General features: G+C 41.8%; 1 protein-coding gene across 4 annotated transcripts in view; it reads left to right on the top strand.

Annotated features, from left to right (window-relative positions):
• The first annotated feature begins 16,094 nt into the window (after positions 1-16,094).
• The window catches only part of COL6A5 (collagen type VI alpha 5 chain), a 156,252-nt gene continuing 151,050 nt past the window's right edge, over positions 16,095-21,296 (top strand). For 2 of the 4 annotated variants that reach the window (XM_043474754.1, XM_043474753.1), the window contains exon 1: positions 16,095-16,306. The gene's annotated coding sequence lies outside the window, so the exon portion shown is untranslated. The remainder of the gene's footprint in view (positions 16,307-21,296) is intronic. The other 2 variants (XM_043474752.1, XM_043474755.1) reach the window with 2 other exon arrangements.

The raw sequence follows: 21,296 nt of genomic DNA, 5'->3' as shown, positions 1-21,296 counted from the left end.
CGATTGGCTTGTCAAGGTTTCCTGGTTAGGAAAGTTTGCGTCAGTGTTCTGGTGTGTGGAACTTGATTTCTTCTCTCTGGAGAGCTATGGAGTGCTCAGTAATGAGTTTTGAGATGGGTCTATGTGTTAGGTGTCACCTTGGGCAGCCTATATGTTGACGTTTAGGGCTATGTTCCTGCGTTGCTGGAGAATTTGCGTGGTATGTCTTGCTCTAAAACTTATTGGCTCTTGGGTGGTGGTTGGTTTCAGTGTAGGTATGGAGGCTTTTGGACAGTCACTTATTACTTAAAGTTCCATGTAGTCAGGAGTTTTCTGGTGTTCTCAGGTTTTGGGCTTAAGTCTCCTGCCTCTGGATTTCAGTTTTATTCTTCCTGTAGTCTCAGGACTTCTCCAACTGTACAGCACTGATAATAAAACTTCTAGGTTAATGGCAAAAAGATTCTCCCCCATTAGGGACATCCAGAGAGGTTCACAGAGTTACATGAAGAAGAGGAGAGGGGGGAGGGAGATAGAGATGAGCAGGAGGAGAAAAAGGAGGACTCAAGAGGAGAGAGACAGATCTACGCAGTTGTCTGTTCCCAGAGTGTTCTCCGTAGCCCAGAAATCCACAAAGATTCACAGAATTGGATTGGGAAGAGAAGGGGAAAGGAGGAAATAGAGGTGTTCTGAGGTAGAAAACAGAGAGTCAAGATTGGGAGAGAATAATCAACACACTCCTGAATAAAAATGGGAACTGAATATTGGATTCTTAGATGTTCACAATTTATGTCATATACTGAAAAACAAAAATTAAAAATCTAGTGTAGAGGTTAGACTCTTAAAAATACTATATTAAAAACAAAAACCAAAACACACACAAAAAATTTTAGAAATATATATATGAAGTTTGGTTTAAAAATAGGGCTTCTCTTCTTTTTTTTTTTTGTAAGGTTATAGTGTATTGAAAATGAAAATTAAGGAGTAGTAGAGGAGTACTAGAGGACTTTAAAAGAAGTAAGAAAAAAAGAAAAATAGAAAATAGAAGAGAAAAAGGAAAAAAAAGAAGGAAAAAAAAAAGAAAGAAAGAAAAAAAAAATTTTTCCCTAATTAAAAAAACCGTAAAAATCTATGAAAATGAAAGTTAAGGAGTAATGCGGGAGTAATAGGGAATTTTAAAGGAAAATAAAAGAGAAAAAATAAAAAATAAAAAAAATTTTTTTTTTCTTACTTGAAAAAAAAAAAGAAAAGTAAAAATATATCTAGGAATTTCTCTGGAGCTGTTGCGGTCAGTGTGGGTTCAGCTCAGTTTCAGATAGCTCCTCGTTCCAGCTTACACTTCTCGATATCTACACCTTCCGGTGTAGTCGGTGTTTTCTACAGGGATTTTAATCTGTTGCACCAGTCCCTTCTGAAGCGGTTCCCTTTGTTTATTTGGCTTCTGTTTGCCAGTCTCTTCAGAGCCTTATTTCCGCCCTGACACAGGCGGGCGGAGGTGGACTCATTCAGGTAGCTAGTTCTGTCACGCTGCTGGGAGGGGCTGGCCCTGCTTTCTCCGTCTGCGCTGCTCAGGCTCCCGGCTGCTCTATATGGAGCGCGCCCGTGCTGTGCGCGGTTCCAGCCCTCCGGTGTTCCACAAAAGCGCAGAACAAAAAGCTGCACCTGCTCTTTGTGCCTTCCGCATCAGAGCGGTCCAGGCAGACAGGGGCTTGACGGGAGCACTCGCCCCCGGGTGTGGCACGCCCACTCCCTTCCGGTCCCAGTCTCAGTTTCCGCAGGCGCCTGTCGGGTGCGTGCGCCTTCTGCCCTCTGCGTCCCCAGCCCCAGTCCCCGCCTGCGCCGGTCGGTGCGTGCGCCCTGTGTCTCGCTGCGACCCTCCCGGCTGATGTCGACCATCCAGAATCTCAGGAGGTCTTTGATTAGAAACTGGAGGCCTGTTTGTAGTGAGGCAGGGGATGCGGTCCTTGGGGCGAGCCTGCCCCCTTCCCCCACCCCCCTGCCTCCTGCCTGGGCCGCGAGCTCTTCTCTGGACTTCTCGGTCCCTTTGTTCTGCGAATGGCCGGCAGTGTGTTCGGGCCGGTTAATTTTCTCTCTCTCTTTTGCTCTCCCACAGTTCAAGTTGGCAACTCACAAAAGCTCCCTCCGATTGTCCTCAGGGCACTCAGGCCCGGACCCTACCCCCAGCAATGCCGCCCGCTCCTCTCCGTTCAGCCCCCACTTGCTGGTGGCAGATGCAGGTGTCTGGGGTACTTTTCTGCTGGGAGTTGCTTTTAGGCTCGTAATCTGTGGGTTTTATTTATTGTTTCCCTCCCATTCAGGTTGCCCTCTGAGATTCAAACACTTCCCCCAGGCCCGCCAGTGCGAGGGTTTCCCGGTGTCTGGAAACATCCTCTATTAAGACTCCCTTCCCGGGATGGATCTCCGTCCTTCGCTCTTTTGTCTCACTTTTTATCTTTTATATTTTGTCCTACCTCCTTTCGAAGACAATGGGCTGCTTTTCTGGGCACCTGATGACCTCAGCTAGCAATCAGAAGTTGTTTTGTGAAGTTTGCTCTGCGTTCAGTTATTCTTCTGATGAATTTGTAGGAGAGAAAGTGGTCTCCCCGTCCTACTCCTCCGCCATCTTGGCTCCTCCTCCAATGTTGAGTTTTAAGCCAACTTTTTCACTCTCTTCTTTCACTTTCCTCAAGAGGTTCTCTAGTTGTTCTTTGCTTTCTGCCATAAGGGAGGTGTCATCTGCATATCTGAGGTTATTGATATTTCTCTGTGCAATCCAGCTTGTGCTTCATCCAGCCCAGCGTTTTGCATGAGGTACTCTGCATATAAGTTAAATAAGCAGGGTGACAATATGCAGCCTTGACATACTCCTTTCCCAGTTTAGAACCAGTCCATTGTATACTATTGGAGGTTAATTAAAATTGATTGATGAATCAATATACCTATATGATGAAGTAGCTGAGGTTTTGTTATATTTCAAAGTCACTTTACTTTCAAGTATGAATCATTTGTTATTTATGGTAAGGTTTACTTTGATAAATTTACTTTAGAGGAAAGAATTAAAAATCAGTTTCATATGGCAAATTCTACATACTACTAACTTCTGATTGACATTTCATAATGACTTGTAAATGCCATATTTAGAAGCTTCACTATAGAAGAGATGGCAGTGAAATCATGAGTCACAGCAGATATACACAGAAGAGACCTTTGTCAACCAGAATCATCTAAGAGAATTATCCCTTAATGCCTTAAGGCAGTGGTTCTCAAAGTGTGGTCCTAGACTAGACCTAACAAGTGGGTACTTGTTAGAAATGCATGTTTTCAGGCTTCGCCTTATACTTTTTGAATAAGAAAGTATATGAGGTTGAGTCCAGCTGTTTTAACAAGCCCTTCAGGTGCTTTTGATATTCACTGATGCTGAGAACCACTGACCTAAAACATCCTATGCATTCCATGAATTATTTTATTTCCTTTGTATCTAATACTGCCCATACACCATTCTTGGGAGATTGAAGAAAATAGCCACTCAAATAATTATTTTTGTGTTCAGATTGAGATCGTCTAGAATGGCTCTTAGCTGTTTAAAGCTTTTAGCTCTTTAAATCCACCCTACAATAAGGCCAAAGCAGGGCCCAAAGGCTGACACATCTGGGATCTGGAGTTCTGGACATCCAGTTGTGGGCTTGTTATCTTTGGATTCAGTCCTATCTCTGGTTTTGATCATCAGTTCCCAAGCATCCCCAATTTCTTCTGACTCTCTTCCCCTGAGATGTAGTGGTTCTCTGTGACATGGCCTCAAACTATGTATTCTGTTGGGAATTTTCTCCTTGAAGAGCCCAGGGAGGTGGCCCACATACATCTGACGGAAACTGCATCTCTTTCTGGTGCTGGTTCTATGGGGATCAGTGGCAAGAAAATAGTACCTATGGTTGAATGTTGGAAGAATGTCATGCATACTTAATTTAGTTAAGCCAATCAAAAGCCACTGTTCTCCAACAGGGAACAAACAGTAGTGAAAAAAAATAGGATAAAATTTTCCACTCTTTGTTAACAGTTGTGGTAGCTTGTGGGTTACGCTTCAAGAAAGGAAAGCCCGATAACACATGGAGGGTATTGAGGTTTGGGGGAGAACAGAAGAATAGAATACTCTGCAGGGGAACGGGCAAGGGGAACTCTCAGGAGAAAGAGGTAAGAGAAGAAGGGACTTAGGATAACATGTCTAATGAAAATTTTTATTAGATTGTTTTGCAGGGTGTGATATAAGTCCTATTTTGTTGCCCACTCAATAGTTGTCAACGAAACCTATGTTGCTCATTAATCCTTTCAATATGAATGCATTCTCTTTAGGGAGTTCAGCTAATGTTAAGTTTTTGGTGGTTAAGAACAGTAAAGAGCCTGTGGAGTCTCCATATGGAACATGAGTGAATGCTCAGTTGCTTCATCGTGTCCCACTCTGCAACCCCATGGACTGTAGCCAGTGAGGTTCCTCTGTCCATGGGATTCTCCAGGCAAGAATACTGGGTGGGTTGCCATGCCCTCCTCCAAGGGATCTTTCCAAACCAGGGATCAAACCCATGTTTCCTGTATCTCCTGTATTGGTAGGAGGGTTCTTTCCTGCTGAGCTGCAGGGATGCCCTTCATGTGTGGGAATTTGGCCTATGGATTCCATTAGTCTTTGAGTGTTAATTTAAAATTATTCCCACAGAGTGATGACTCCTGGCTATTTTCTACCTTTCTTAAGCCCAGAATAGAGACAGTGCTTTAATTAAAAAGTAAATCAGAGATGCAACTAGAGATTACTGTACTAAGTGAAATAAGTCAAAAAGAGAGAGACAAATACCATATGATATCACTTGTGTGTGGAATCTAAAATATGACACAAATGAACATATCTACTAAACAGTAACAGGCTCACAGACATGAAGAATAGACTTGTGATTGCCAAGGGGGTGGGGTTGAGGAGGGAAGAATTGGGAGTTTGGGATTAGCAGATATGAACTATGATATATAGAATGGATACAATACAACATCCTACTGCAGACCACAGGGAACTATATTCAGAATCTTGTGATAAACCACAATGGAAAAGAATATGAAAAATGATATATATGTACATGCAAAGCTCCATAACCAAGTCACTTTACTGTGTGGCAGAAATACACATAATATTGTAACTCAACCATACTTTAATTTTTTAAAAAAGTAGGTTATAGATGCAGTTGCTTTAAGAAAAATTTCCAAACAGTGATACTGCTGAATATTGGTATGATTTCAAAAAGAAAAACGTGTTCAAGAATCAAATGGGGATGGCTAAGTTCTCTCATCTCTTTCTCTAGATCAAGGCTCCTTTTCAAGATTCATTTTCATTTGACTGAAAAGATAGGAATCATGGGCCTCTTACCCAAGTCTTGTTCTATTTAAACCTGTTTAAAGACAAAAGAAGGCAGAATGCCGAAGAATTGATGCCTTCAAACTGTAGTGCTGGAAAAGACCCCTGAAAGTCTCTTGGACAGCCAGGAAATCAAACCAGTCAATCTTAAGGGAAATCAACCCTGAAGACTTGTTGGAAGGACTGGTGCTGAAGCTGAAGCTCCAGTATTTTGATCATCTGATACCCACAGCCAACTCATTGGAAAAATCCCTGATGTTGGGAAAGATTGAGGGCAGAAGGAGAGTGCATCAGGGGATGAGATGGCTGAATGGCATCACTGATGCAATGGACATGAACTTGGGCAAACTTCGGGAGATGGTGAAGGACAGGGAGGCCTGGTGTGCTGCAGGCCATGGGGTCGCAAAGAGTCGGACATGACTGGGTGACTGAACAACAGCAATCTGGTCTCTTTTCCTGATATAAGCTGGGCAGGCCACAGATGAAGTAGCTCACACTCCACTAGCCAGGTAGGCTGTAAGGGGGTCTTTGGCTATTGTTTACGCAAAGGCTAAGGGCTTTTCCATCTCCCCTCAGTGCAGACCTTGCCTCTCCTCAATTTTTCACATTTCTATATAGAGATATTCAGCTTGAACTCAGCTTTCTCCATCTCACATGTTCCCATCTGCTAGTTAATCCTGTTTTCCGAGTATGTGAATCTCTCATAGTGAAGATGATGACTTTGTTTGGTTTAAGTAAACAGAAACCTCCTCCAGCTATAAGCATCCTCTTTCTTTGAAAATTATTAAGATTGTGATGAATAAACAACTTTTTTTTTCTCATATCACTAAAAGCTTCAGTCTTCCTCTCAAGGCACTCAAGCCAGAAATCCAGCAGCCAGCTCTCATACTTCTCTTTCCTTCGTATCCTGTATCAGATTCAATGCCAAACCAAAGTAATCTTGTTTTCAAGTTACAGCTAAATTCTGGGCACTTCCATCCATATTCACGGTCACCACCCTAGTCAAAGTCCCCATTACCTCTCATCTGGACCACTGCAATGATCTTCAGTTTGGTCCTCTGCATTCATGGTTCCGTTTGGTTATCACAAAGCCCACATGATGTTCTACTTAAAATGTGAAGGGAATTGTGTCACTTTCCTGCCCAAAATCTTTCAGTGGTTTCTCAATGTGTTTAATAAAATCCAGACTCCGGAACAAGACTAGATAATACTTGACCATGCTCACTTCTGTAAGCATATTTTGTGCTATTCCTCCCACTCCACTCCATGCTCTTCTTCACTAAATTGCTAATTTAGTTCAGCTGTATTGGGATGACTAGTGTTTGCAGACTCCCAAAGCTTAGCCTAAAACCTTAGCCTGTAAGTTTTTCTGATAGCTCATACTTAACTGTACAACACTGGCCTTTCTGTGTGCCCACTAAAGCATTTAACCTTGGCTGAACATGCACCATGAGTTTAGCTACTACAGAGGTGTGTCTTCCCCAGTTAAACTTGAAACAGTTTCCTACCTCTTCCAAGATATTAACTTGCTTTTGTTTTATGAAGAATCATGCAGATATTTCTTTCAACATTTTTATTCTTAATGTATAACAGAATAAAATGTATCACACAGGTAATGTGTTTGTCATATATTTCCAAAAAATGTGAAATGTCTTATTTCTGCCTGGGTTATCATTGAAGAGTGTCAGATGTTTTAAAAACAAATCTTTACATTTTTCAGTCTTCATCTTAAAATTTTCTGAGTAATTGCTCAAAGTCATGTTTTTGAGGGAAATACAGTTGAAAAAATCAAGGCTGCAAATCACGACTAAGCCCAAAAGCCTGGTGTGTGCCCTTTAAACCATCAGAGACCCCAGAGAATGGATAGTCAGTGTAGAACTTGTGTGAAGGAAATGGTAAAAAAGACACATCTGATTGGGCACAACTATCAGGTTGATAGTTTACTCTTGTCTTGTTCTTAGATGGCAAACTCAAACTGGGTAATTTGAAGAGAGTTTAATAAAGTAACCTACTACAAAGGTGTAGATAGGGGAGAGGAAGGACAGAAAGAAATAGTATAACTTAGGATATAGCATATAAATTTCTGTAGAGTTTGGCTCAATTTGCTAGAGCAGTTAGCCTATTCTAATACATAAGTGATCTCTTAAGATTTATAGTTTATTTAAAATATATTTAAGGATATATATCTCTATATATTTCTAAATTAATTTTTAAATAGATCACAAAGGTACATAGATCAAACAACAAAAGAAATAAGTTTACAGTGTTAAATCTCCCTCCCTCATTCCTCGAAGGAAACCAATCTTTTTATCTTAAATTTAAGTATAGTTGGTTTACAAAGTTGTGTTAGTTCTATGTATCACATAGTTATTCAGTTTATCTATCTGTCTTCTTTTTCATATTGCTTTCCATTATAGTTTATTGCAAGATAAAAAGAAGAGAGACTGAACACTGTAAGTTTATTTCTTTTGTTTCCATATATTGGCCATTGTAAATATTGGCTATTGTAAAATTGGCTATTTACAATATGAACATAGGGTGCATGTATCTTTTCAAATTAAAGTTTTCATTTTTTCTGATTATATGCCCAGGAGTGGAACAGCTGAATAATATTTACTCTAGTTTTAGTTTTTGGAGGCACCTCCATTCCATTATCTATAGTCTCTGCACGAGTTTACGTTCCCAACAACAGTGCAGAAAACAAATGCAACCAATCTTGTCAGTTCACTGTGAGCCTACCAGAGATATATTAATGTATAAACAAGCAAATAAAAATAGTTATTCTCTTTTCCCCTTTAAAACACAAATCTTAGTAAGAATTTAAGCGTTTTACTTCTAATGCTTCTAAGAAGTTTATGCTTAGAAATTAAGCATTAGAAATCTAATGCTTCTAAGAAATGCTTCTAACAATTTTATATATATTAACTCATTGACTCATCTATAAGATATATATATATATATATATATATAGTTGTAATTTTTAAATTATAGTTGAGGAAGCTGAGGGACAGAAAAGGTTACATGACTTGCTTGAGATCACACAGCAAATAAGTACTTGGAGTAGGATTTGAACTTCGGTAACTCATTTCAGAGTCCATCTTCTTCACAGTTATTTTGTACACCTTTGGAGATAACCAAGGTTAACATAATGAATGCATTTTACCTATAGTAAAAAACCCTATAAAGTGTTGTGCCTGTTACTGAGTCCAAGCTCACTCTGCTCACCACACAACAGGCCAATAAATCCAAGAGACTAGGTGTTGAGGCAAGGAGTATAACTTTATTTGGAAAGCCAACTGACCAAGAAGATCGCAGAGTAGTGTTTCAAAATAGCCATCTTATCAGGATCTGGATGCCAGGTTCTTTTCTAAAGCAGAGAGGAGGAGAGGTGAAGAGGTAAAGTAAAAAAAAAAAAAGTCAATTAACCTAGTAAATATCTCCTGGAATAGCCAGCCTCATGGAGCAGACGTGTTAATTTCTTTCTTCCTATAGCTATTCATGGACAGGGAGGCCTGGCATGCTGCAGTCCATGGGGTCGCAAAGAGTCGGGCACAACTGAGAGACTGAGCTGAACTGATAGCCATCCACAGGGGGATAGGGCTCTGAACAAAAGCATTTTGTTTTAACATGCAGACAGAGAGACAATGTTCCCTGAGGCAGGCCATTGTGTATGGACAGTACCCTTTTAGTGAAGGAAAGCAACAGGAAGCTTTAGATCCAACCTGGAGTCACTTCTTCCCTGTAGCATACGCTTCCTATGACACAATAATGTATTTTTTAAAAATTCCATTTATTCCCTTCTACTAGTTTGGAGAGTGAAAGAGTTGACCTAAAGCTCAACATTCAGGAAACTAAGATCATGGCATCTGGTCCCATCACTTCATGGCAAATAGATGGGGAAAAAGTGGAAACAGTGGCTGACTTTATTTTTTGGGGCTCCAAAATCACTGCAGATGGTGATTGCAGCCATGAAATTAAAAGACGCTTACTCCTTGGAAGGAAAGTTATGACCAAACTAGATAGCATATTAAAAAGCAGAGATATTACTTTGCCAACAAAGGTCCATCTAGTCAAGGCTATGGTTTTTCCAGTGGTCATGTATGCATGTGAGAGTTGGACTATAAAGAAAGCTGAGCGCCGAAGAATTGATGCTTTTGAACTGTGGTGTTGGAAAAGACTCTTGAGAGTCCCTTGGACTGCAAGGAGATCCAACCAGTCCATCCTGAAGGAGATAAGTCTGGGTGTTCATTGGAAGGACTGATGCTGAAGCTGAAACTCCAATACTTTGGCCACCTCATGCGAAGAGTTGACTCATTGGAAAAGACCCTGATGCTGGGAGGGATTGGGGGCAGGAGGAGAAGGGGACGACAGAGGGTGAGATGGCTGGATGGCATCACTGACTCGATGGACATGAGTTTGAGTAAACTCTGGGAGTTTGTGATGGACAGGGAGGCCTGGCGTGCTGTGACTCATGGGGTGGCAAAAAGTTGAACACGACTGAGCCACTGAACTGAACTGAACTGAACTGACTGGTTTGGAAATTATGCACTCTTTGTTTTTTAGTCATTACTCTTAAAAACATGCATTCTTACCACAACAAAGCCTATAATGAATATTTCCATCCCCACTCAAAATTCAGAAAGAACTTGCATTTCCTTTTGCTAGGTATCAGATAGTACCACAAACTTGGAACCACATAAACCTCTACACCTAAGTAGTATAAATCTGATTTCTAGACTCTTACTAGAGCAAGGCTATAGTTATCATTTCTCTGAAAATCTATCGCTAGTATTTAATAACTTTTTCACACAGGAAAGGAGTAGAAAGAGCTGCTTCCCATGTTGGCTCCCTTTGTAAGACTTTTTTCCCGCAAGGATCCCTTTTAAGTGATTCCTGACATGATTCTCTGTAAGGGCTACTCTCCTATTCCCTGAATCAACTAAACCCATACTCTGGGTTCCTGAAATTGGCTTTTGCTTCCAGAAGCACCACCTTTGTCCATTTTTGCCTATCTCTCTATCTGTATTTTATTTGTAATTTTCTCCAGCCCTTAGAGTCGTCTTGCACTTTCTCATGAGCCCAGCAATGCATTTAAAATACATTCATTATGATTCACTCAGAAGCGAGGTGATGACGTCACAATAATGGAGGAAGGGCTTTCCAGAGTGCTTTGTGCCGTACTGCTCAGGGCTTTGTCCCTCTCACAGGAATATTTTAATGGAGTCTTGATGGTCTTGGAATAAAGACTAAAATATATCTTTGACATGGTCTATGAAGGCCTCCTTAATGTAGACATAATTTTACATTTATGTTTGCTATCATTTAATGACGTCTGGTAGCCTGTCCACAAGGACGCCCCCCCCCCGCCCCCCCCCACACACAATGATTCTCATCTCCCTGTTTGATATCCTAAGTAGTTTTCTCTCATAGGCTGACCTATGGAGCCACAATTCTGTGGAAATGACTGTGTGACTTTCAGCTGAGAGCCTGAAAAGCAGTTTTATTCCTGCCTTGCTCTCCTGGGTCTCTCATTCATGGAGTCATTGAAGCAACCCTGTAGGACTCCACATGGTGAGGAGCTTAAGCCTCCTGCCAACAGCCATGTGAGTGAGCCATCTTGGAGGCAAACCTTCCTTCTCCAGGCAAGCTTTCATCTGGCCAACAACTTGACTCTTTAGAAACTTGAGCAAAAACAACTGAAAGAAACCACTTCTAAATTTCCTGACTCACAGAAATTGTGTGAGGTGAGGTAAGAGTAGATAACCAATATAAGGCCCATCTCTTCCCCAGCACCAAATGCCTCACAAAGCAGGGAGTGTTTTTGCTTTCCATTGCATGCTATGTGCTCAGCATATAGTAAGTTACCCTATAAATATCTGTTGACTCAATGAATAAAGCAATGTAAAGACTACATATCTGGTGCAATAGAGAGGACCAGGGAACCTCACAATGGAAGCTGCTGGGAAAATTACCCTGACATTATATAGCAATGTAGTTTTTTTGTTTTGTCTTTAGATCATAACTTTATTATTTTTTTCTTTTTAAAAAAATTTTATTTCAATATGGTTGATTACAATGTTGTACTGGTTTCAGGCGTACAGCAAAGTGAATCAGTCATATGTATATACATATGCACTCTTTTTCAGATTCTTTTCCAATATAGCCTATTACAGAGTGTTTAGTAGTGTTCCCTGTGCTATACTGTACGTCCTTGTTAGTTATTTTATTTATAGTAGTGTGTATATGTCAGTCATGATCTCTCCATTAATCCCTTCTTCACTTCCTGCCTCCCCCCCACCACACCTGCCCAGTAACCATAAGTTTGTTATCTACATCTGTGACTCTATTTCTGTTTTGTAAATAAGTTCATTTGTAACATTTTTTGACTTCTGCATATAAGCAACATCAAATGATATTTGTCTTTCTCTGACTTACTTCACTCATAATGACACTCTCTAGGTCCATCTATGTTGCTGCAAATGGCATTATTTCATTCTTTTACAACTGGATTTTTTCTTTTTTTTCATTTATTTTTATTAGTTGGAGGCTAATTATTTTACAATATTGTAGTGGTTTTTGCCATACATTGACATGAATCAGCCATGGATTTACATGTGTACCCCATCCTGATCCCAAGTTGACTCATTGGAAAAGACCCTGATGCTGGGAGGGATTAGGGGCAGGAGGAGAAGGGGATGACAGAGGATGAGATGGCTGGATGGCATCACCGACTCGATGGACATGGGTTTGGGTAGACTCTGGGAGTTGGTGATGGACAGGGAGGCATGGCGTGCTGCGGTTCATGGGATCGCAAAGGCGGACATGACTGAGTGACTGAACTGAACTGAACTTTCACACCAAGAGGCTCTTTAGTTCCTTTTCATTTTCTGCCATAAGGGCAGTGTTGCCTGAGGCTATTGATATTTCTCACAGCAATCTTGATTCCTGAACCTTGCCCTCATCCAGCCTTTAAAAATATTTTGCTGAAACTCTATGAGGAGTTTGGGTTATTTGAGCATAAGCCACCTGTTCTCGCATGGCCCTGTAACAAACCTTTCTGTGCTCCAAACTGATGCTTTGGTTTGTTTGGCTTCACTGTGCATTGGGCACATGAACTTGTGTTCAGTAACAGTGTAGGGTTCACAAATTTGGAAATAAATCAATACTTCTCAGTAAGAATTAAGGAAGGTAGAGTAGAAGACAGTTGTAGAGTGACTCATTCTAATGTTATCTCCTTATCTAAAACAGTTGCAGAAATCCCAGACTGTACAGGTTGGGTTAATGAAAAGCAAATAACTCATGACGATTCTGGGAACATATTTAACACACCACAATTTTGAAATACTGGATTTTTTTTCTTTTATTCAATATCAAAGCCAGATAAATGTAAGTCCAAATAGTCTACTTTCCATGGTAACTAATTGAAAGCTTGGTGATTTTAGTACCTGAATTCCTTGCAAAGTTGAGCTTAAAACTCCTACTTTCTGAAACAAATTAATGTATCTTTAGTAGAACAAGTGTAATTCCTAACAGAGGACAGATTTTGCATTATAATTTCTTTATGAAAAGGTTTCCCTGGTTATTTCAGCTGGTAAAGAATATGCCTGCAATGCAGGAGACCTGGGTTTGATCCGTGGGTTGGGAAGATTCCCCTGGAGAAGGGAACCGCTACCCACTCCAGTATTCTGACCTGGAGAATTCCATGGACTGTATAGTCCATGGGGTCACAAAGAGTTGGATACGACTGAGCAACTGAGAGGCTTTCACTTCACTTCTTTAGGAGAACAATTGTTTCAATTTTACAAACAGAAGGAAGAAAAAGAACATGTTGAATTCTGTAGAAAAGGCTGTTGATCACCAAAACCACTTTTATATCATAGTGTGATTGTGAAACTTCAATTATAATTGTATTACAAATAAAAACATTCCTACAATAATGCTTTCCAGAAAAGTTACTCAAAAAAGCCAAATTCAGAACGACTCCAATGCGATTGGAATACTACTTCAGTTAAGTGTAGGGAAAGAACCGCACCCTTCTCCTGAAGTGAAACAGGTCTCCTTGGGATTACACTCTTGGTTAGAAAAAACATCTCAGTTAAGCAGTCTTTGTCCACAGAGTGTGTATGGACAGCTCATGAGGGTGCAAATGGGAACAGCATGTGTGCTCTGCTCCTGGAATGCGGGTTCTGACCTTCCAGCCCTGCCTGTCACTCTTTGGGATTCCCTTGTGAGGCGCACTTGTTGTTCAGTTGTTCAGTGTCCAACTCTTTTGAACCCCATGGACTGCATCATGCCAGGCTTCCCTGTCCTTCATTGTCTCTCAGAGGTTGCTCAAACTCATGTCTACTGAGTTAAAGATGCCATCCAATCATCTCATCCTCTGTCGTCCCCTTCTCCTTCTACCCTCAGTCTTTCCCAGCATCAGGGTGTTTTTCAATGAACCGGCTCTTCACACCAGGTGGTCAAAGTACTGGAGCATCAGCCTAAGCATCAGTTTTTCCAGTGAATATTCAGGGTTGATTTCCTTTAGGATGGACTGGTTGGATCTCCTTGCTGTCCAAGGAACTCTCAAGTATCTTCTCCAACACCACAGTTCAAAAACATCAATTCTTCAGTGCTCAGCCTTCTTTATGGTCCAACTCACACATTCATACACAGCTACAGGAAAAACCATAGTTTTGACTATATGAACCTTTGTTGGCAAAGTAATATCTCTGTTTTTTAATATGCTGTCTAGGTTTGTCAATAACTTTTCTTCCAAAGAACAAGCAACTTTTAATTTCATGGCTGTGGTCACTGTCCGCAGTGATGTTAGAGCTCAAGAAAATAAAATCTGTCACTGTTTCCATTTCCCCCCATCTATTTGGCATGAAGTGATGGATCGGATGACATGACCTTAGTTTTTTGAATTTTGAGTTTTAAGTTTGCTTTTCCAGTCTCCTCTTTCCTTCATCAAAACCTGGACAGAATCTGAGACGTGTCGATACTAAACGATCAGTCCTGGGGGCAGGGGAGGATGGACAATGCAGAACAGCTTGACCAGGGAAACCATTCTTTGGCACCTTGAGATTTTTTTCTGATTATTTTCTAGCAGTGATACTGGGTGGTGGTATACTTGAGAACATGGACTCTTCCCCCCCAACCCCATTCTGCTTTTGCTGGATTGTGCTCCTGTTCTCGTCACATCTCTCGGGGAACTGCTGAGCTGGGCCATGTTTGGCAGCGTAATTCTGGTGGGCAGTGTCAGGGAAGGACAGTGAGTACCAGCACATCCTTCCCCACAGCACACACACAAAAGGCAAACCACTGGAGAGAGGACACAGGTGAGGCAGGCAGGGGGTTCTGAACCCTGGGGGCCAGGATGAGACCTTTCCTCCACATGGGACAGGACTAGGTTCAAACCCAGCATTTTGGGGTATCCTGTGCAGAACACCCTGGGATCCTCACTCTACTAAGTAGATCCCAGAAAGGTGGTGGTGGTTTAGTTGCTAAGTCATGTCCGACTCTTGCGACCTCATGGACTGTAGCCCATGGGGCTCCTCTGTCTATGGGATTCTGCAGGCAAGAATACTGGAGTGGGTTGCCATTTCCTTCTTGAAGGTAAGCTCTAGCTTACAGGAAATACACTATCCTCTGAGAAAGATCATTGTGCCCCTTACTAGTAAAAAAAAAAAAAAAGAAAATGAAATCAGTCATTAGTTTTACACAAATTTATGTTCCCTTTGTTAAAAAATAATAATAAAAGGAAAAAGTGCTGACAGCCCTCCTTCCACTTCCTTCTCTCCATTCTTCCAGCCCCATTCCTTCTGAGACACACCTAGGAACCTCCTGATTCACTTCTGAGGCTATTCTAGAACAGGAGAGGCCTGGGGCTCTAATGGCCCTTGCTAAGCAAGGGTCTTTTGACCTTTAAATAAACTTTCCTCTTGGCCTTTGTGGAGGACAAAGGAGCCTGGCCTCCTGCAGTCCACGGGGTCACAAAGCATCAGACATGACTTAGTGACTGACAACAACTTGGCATTTTTAATAAACTTTCATCAGTGTTACGTATTTCCATATTTTTTCAAGGACAATGGAGAAGATGGCAGGCTGAGCATGTGGGGATAGACTGAACTCAACTGCTCAAGCTGGGAATAGGTTTATCCATAAAATCTCAATCATGGGTTCACATCAGTGGAAAACATAAAAGCAAGCAAACACGCCATCCACCTAAGAACAGGCAATGCTTTTCAAGTGCATCATTGGGATCCCTGTGAGAAATCGAGTTTTCACTCCTGTTGCCCACCCCCCTCCCAGCCCCCTCCCGGCCTTGCCCTTGTTGGGAGCTGCTGGGGAGCTTCTGCTGCCTTTAGCCCAGCTTTGCTCTCTGCTCCCTCTCGGACCTCAACTCCCCCAGCCATTGCCTGCTCTCTGACTCTTTGGGAATGTTCTCTGGTTCTCTGCAGGCTGGCTTGGAGGAGACCACAGAGTAAACCGTAAACCATTGGAGCCAAATGGAGAGTCCTCAGCTCAAGTAGCAGCAGTGACCTCAGTTCAGCAGATAAAAGTTGCCCTGGGTTTCTGAGAAACCGCTTTCTCAAGTTTTTTTTTTTTGGCATCCCCGGCTTCCTCCGAAACAGCTGCTGGCAGCTGCGCAGAGAGCCAACAGCTGGAGAGTCTCCGGACACTCACATGAAACCCACGAAGAATTAACAGTCCAGCACCCCCCCCCCCCCCCCCCCCCCCCCGCCTGCGGGACGAGCCCAGCCAAGTTCACCAGTCCCGCGCGTTTTAAAAGGGCCAGCAGGGCGCGGGGCGCTCCGTACCACCCGCGGTAGAGCGGGGACCCAGCTCCGCACTTGCCCACCGCGCGCCGTTCCCGCGCCCGGGCGCTAGTGCCGCCCTTGGGAAGCAGGGGCTGTGCCCGCGGTTCCGAGGGGCACCGGGCCCTGGGAAAGCTTGGTGAGTGCCGGTTGCAGGGGCTTGGGGCATAAAATGGGCGGAGGAGGACTCCGAGGGCAGGTAGGCAGACGTGAGTACATCCTGATAATTTTTGCTCCTGTAGGATGCTGTCAAATGCCAGACTCTAAGGAATATTGCAAACTGAGACCAGGTTCTGAAAGGTTAGACTCTGAATTGAAAAGGATCCAACAGCAGTGCTATTCGACGTGTCCAAGGACAAGTAGCAGCTCCATCCCCTGGCACCTGGTTAGAAACGCAAATTCAAGGGCCCCGCCCCACACCTGCTGAGCCTAAATCTCTGGGACTCAGGAGTGTGTGTGTTAACAAGCCCTCCTGGAGATTCTGACCCTGCAGAAGTTTGATAGCCACTGGCTTAGAGATCACTTGGGTCTAACACTTGGGCCCCTTACCCCATGCAAAACCCTGACATAAACAACAGTGGGTGCACAGTGAGCCATAAGGCATTAGTTACTGGGGTAGATTCAGGTACTGCATCATAAGAACTTTGAAACACTCATAGTTTGTAGAAATTGCCACTCTGTCCCAAACTGTGAACTACCATCTCTGAAATTTCCTGAAAACAGCACTCACCACTTTAACAAACATCTCTGAATTTCTACTGTGTGTCAGGTTCCAATTAAGTTTCTTTCAAAATGAAGGAGGGAGTTATCTGGCTCTTAAGATCTTCAAACTGCTAGTATATTTTTTCTTTAACCAGGATCTTTGTAATTTGGTGTAGTGTTTCATATCTTTTTTGTTTTGGTTTTTATCATTTAAGTGCTCCTTCTGAAGTTAATTTTTATTATTGTTATTAACTCAGAATGCCAGAGTAGATATTTTGGAAGAGAGATTTTTAGTTTGTGAGTGAGTTCTGGACAAAATTTTTAAGAAAAAGAGATCACATTGGCAGCACATATTTTTTTATCTTTGTATTAGTTTATGTAATATATTTTACAAGTGGAATAAATAGGAATCCTGAAATTTCTTATGAATCATAAAATGAGAGAGAAAATTTGTCTCCTTCTCTGAAAAGCCCAATGCCAGAGCTAGCTACCTCGTAGGAATTCTGAAAAGGAATCAGTTGCTATAGGGATGCCTCTTAGAAACAAATATGGATGCCAGGTATACCCAAATCATGTGGTTCCTCATTCTCCAAGGTTCTGAACAATTTCTGTAGACGGGGCTGTCTCTTCATCACTGCTGAGAACCTTACTCATGAAATATTCAGTGATGTTGTTTCTATGAATGGTTTGCTTTCAGTTGTGGGTTTTGTTTGTTTGTTTGTTTTTCTGCTTCTCCTTTGGTGGCTTAATTTAAATATTATGTCTAAATCCATTATTGACTCATTCTGAGACTCTGGAAAAATGTATATATTTCTCAGTTTTCTGGATGCAGGATGTATGGTTTTGAGGTGGCGCTTGCCAGCATGATTTCAAAGTATCACCACCGCGGAGCTCCCTACCTGCTGTATGGTTACAACTTGGACTCTGTTGATATGTTAAAGCAGAGAAAATGCTTAATAGGATGACCATATAATTAATTATGTATGCATGTTTTAATTTAAAACACCCGAAAGGCTTGCTCACAGCTATCAAAGGCGAACTAAATTCTCTTTGAAAACAACTTTGGAAATGTTGGTAAAATTTTAAGCCATTGCTAGGAATGTCATGAGTGTCTGAAAATAAAGTTTGCCCTATAAGCTTTTCTGTATTCCTCAGAATCATGCCTGTCATACTTGTTCATAAGTACTCAAAGAACATATAATCAGCATCCTTCTGTAACCAAGTATAAGATTTATGACATATATCTTGTTTTCATGTTATTTTATGTTGTGATTTTCCACCTTCAAGTTCAAATCACCTTACTAAAGGGAGGACTTTCAAATCCTGGAATATTTACCTAGAACTCTTTAGCTGGAGCAGTGAAGGACAGAAATTCACTTGGAATGTGTACTTTTCATGGCACCGCAGTTTGCTTTTAGGATACACCTGTCGATCTTGTCAGATATAGCTCCAGGTCCTCTCTGGGCAGGTACAAAGGAGGAAAAGGTAAGGGCTGGGCAGAACTGGGACCTCGGATACAAACAAGATGCATGCCTACCTACCTCAGGAGGAAGAGCTAGCTTGTAGTACCTGTGACAGTTGCTAGCATTTTTGTTAGTCCTGCCAATCCCTAGTGCCTAATGGTGCTGCCCTGGATTTTTCTGACTTGTTTGAATTCTGACTTTTCAAGGGGGTATTCTGTAATTCAAGACCAGGTCTCTGAAAAGCCACTGTAAAATTTCACATTATTTGCAGGGCCCACATGACACCTTGAGCCTTCTCCCTTAGCATGGTTAACTAATTACCTTCAACAATAAGGGACATAAGGAGACCTGAATAGTGAGAGGGGAGCCTTATAAAGGCAGTGTAAGGCAGTGGAAAGAGCATCATCTTTACAGTCAGAGAGACCTCAAGTTTTGGGGCAAGATGTGTTACCTTAATTTCTCCATCAGTAGTGCAGGCATAATTATACTACACGAAGACCTATTTTCTGCTGGGTCATCCACTTTCTGTGTATATTTCGTTGGCAAATCTTTGTGACAAAGGAGGTTTGAAAATGTGTTTTTGCAGCTGAGCATGTTGCCCCACTCATTGATATAGAGAGTCAGTTGATAAAGATGCAATAATGGATAATGGGTAGGCAACTAGAAATCTATGTAGTGCAGATGCTGGACAAGAATAGTTCTTGAAGAACAAGGGAAAGTGGATGTGATGGGTACTTGTGAGTGCACTGGAGAATAGAAGGTGAGAGAGGAAGTGTAATAACAAATTTCTAGGCAACTAGGTGGCTTGAGGATGTTCAAGTCAAGCAGATAGGCCCTGAAATAGAAATGCTCTGGGCACAATCGCTATCGTTCAGTCACCAAGTCATGTCCAACTCTCCATGACCCCATGCACTGCAGCAAATCAGGCTTCCCTGTCTTTCACAGTCTCCCTGAGTTTGCTCAAACTCACGTCCCCTTTGAGTCGATGATGCCATCCAACCATCTTATCCTCTGTTGCCCCCTTCTTGTTCTCCTCTTAACACTCAATCTTTCCCAGCATCAGTGTCTTTTCCAGTGAATCATCTCTTTGCATCAGGTGGCCAAACTATTGGAGCTTCAGCTTCAGCATCAGTCCTTCCAATGAATATTCAGGACTGATTTCCTTCAGGATGGATGGGTTGGATCTCCTTGCAGTCCAAGGGACTCTCAAGAGTCTTCTCCAACACCACAGCTCTAAAGCATCAATACTTTGGTGCTCAGCCTTCTTTATGGTCCAGTTCTCACATCCATACATAATACTGGAAAAAGCATAGCTTTGATGAAGCATTGTCAGTAAAGTGATATCTCTGCTTTTTAATATACAGTCTAGGTTTGTCACAGCTTTTTTCTTTCAAGGAGTGAATGTCTTTTAATTTCATGGTGGCAATCACCATCCACAGTGATTTTGGAGCCCAAGAAAATAAAATCTGTCATCGTTTCCATGACATTGTAATAATAATGATATCTCTGTCTAGGTCTTGAAGAAGTTTATTAAATGATTATATCTAAATCTTGCAGTAATCCAGAAAGTGGTTTTTTTTTTTTTTAAGTAGATGTGTTTATTACTATTTCATTAATGAGGAAGTTGAGGCTTAAGACAGCAAGAGCACATGCCCAGTTAGTAGAGACCTACCCTGGACCTTAGCTTTACTTTACTCAGTTCATCTCTATTAGAGAGGGAGCAGGTTGTAGAAGAAATGAGAGAATGAAGATGACTCTGCAATTAGGTAAGAGAAAAGGAAAGAGGGAGGTAACATAGTCAAAAGTTTCAAACAGTGTAATGATTTGAGAGTCTACCCTACCTATCAGGGCTTCCCTGATAGCTCAGTTGGTAAAGAATCTGCTTTCAATGCAGGAGACCTAGGTTGGATCCTGAGTTGGGAAGATCCCCTGGAGAAGGGAACAGCTACCCACTCCAGTATTCTGGCCTGGAGAACTCCATGGACTGTATAGTCCATAGGCTCACAAAGAGTCGGACACACCTGAGCAAGTTTCACTCTCACTGCTGCTACTGCTGCTCCTGCTGCTGCTAAGTCACTTCAGTCGTGTCCAACTCTGTGTGACCCCAGAGACGGCAGCCCATCTGCAAATCAAACTTTCATCATTTAGTAGCTGTGTGAACTTGGGTGGGGCTTCCCAGGTAGAGTGGTAAAGAATCCACCTACCAGTGCAGGAGAGGCAGGGTCGATCCCTGGGTTGGGAGGATCCCCTGCAGAAGGAAATGGCAACCCACTCCAGTATTCTGGCCTGGAAAACCCCATGGACAGAGGAGCCTGCTGGGCTACAGCCCATGGGGTCACAAACAGCTGGACACGACTGAGCATGCACGTGCTTGGGGGAGATAGTTAAGATCACCATCTTCTTTTGTGTTATGGGCAAGTGGTAGTAGTGACTCACAGAGACCATAGCTAAGAGAAATAATAAAAAACTGATTGAGTTAATTGACATTGCTGACAAAATAAATCCAGAAAAAAAAAATCAGTAGCTTCTGTATAAAGTAGTAATGAGCAGCTAAAAGTATAATGAGAGGAAAATGTCTGTTCCCAATATCAATAAACTACAAAATAGCTGAGAACCATAAATGTGAAATGTGTACAACCAACTTCTGTTGGATGCTAACTTTACTCCCCTTGCCCCTCATCCCCTTACCCCCAAAACATATTCAAAACCTGTACAAAATACCCAAAGCACCAATGTGGTTATGCAAAACTGCTTCCAGTAAAGAAAGAAGCATTTGGTATATGCCACACAGAGATTAACAATTATTCCAAAAAAAGAAGAAAATTACTCTGAACTCTAAGGCTTTAGAGAGAACAGGTTTACAATAAAAGTGGTCAAAAAATGTAAGACATAATGAAAAGGAAAGCCAAGAAAAGTACAAAAGGAAAATAAAACTGTTACAAAACCGAAACCCATATTAGAAGC

Source organism: Cervus canadensis, chromosome 7 (genome assembly GCF_019320065.1).
Source record: "Cervus canadensis isolate Bull #8, Minnesota chromosome 7, ASM1932006v1, whole genome shotgun sequence".
Taxonomy (NCBI): domain Eukaryota; kingdom Metazoa; phylum Chordata; class Mammalia; order Artiodactyla; family Cervidae; genus Cervus; species Cervus canadensis.
Note: the sequence above shows the minus strand (reverse complement) of the source record. Positions and strands in the feature narration are given on the sequence as shown.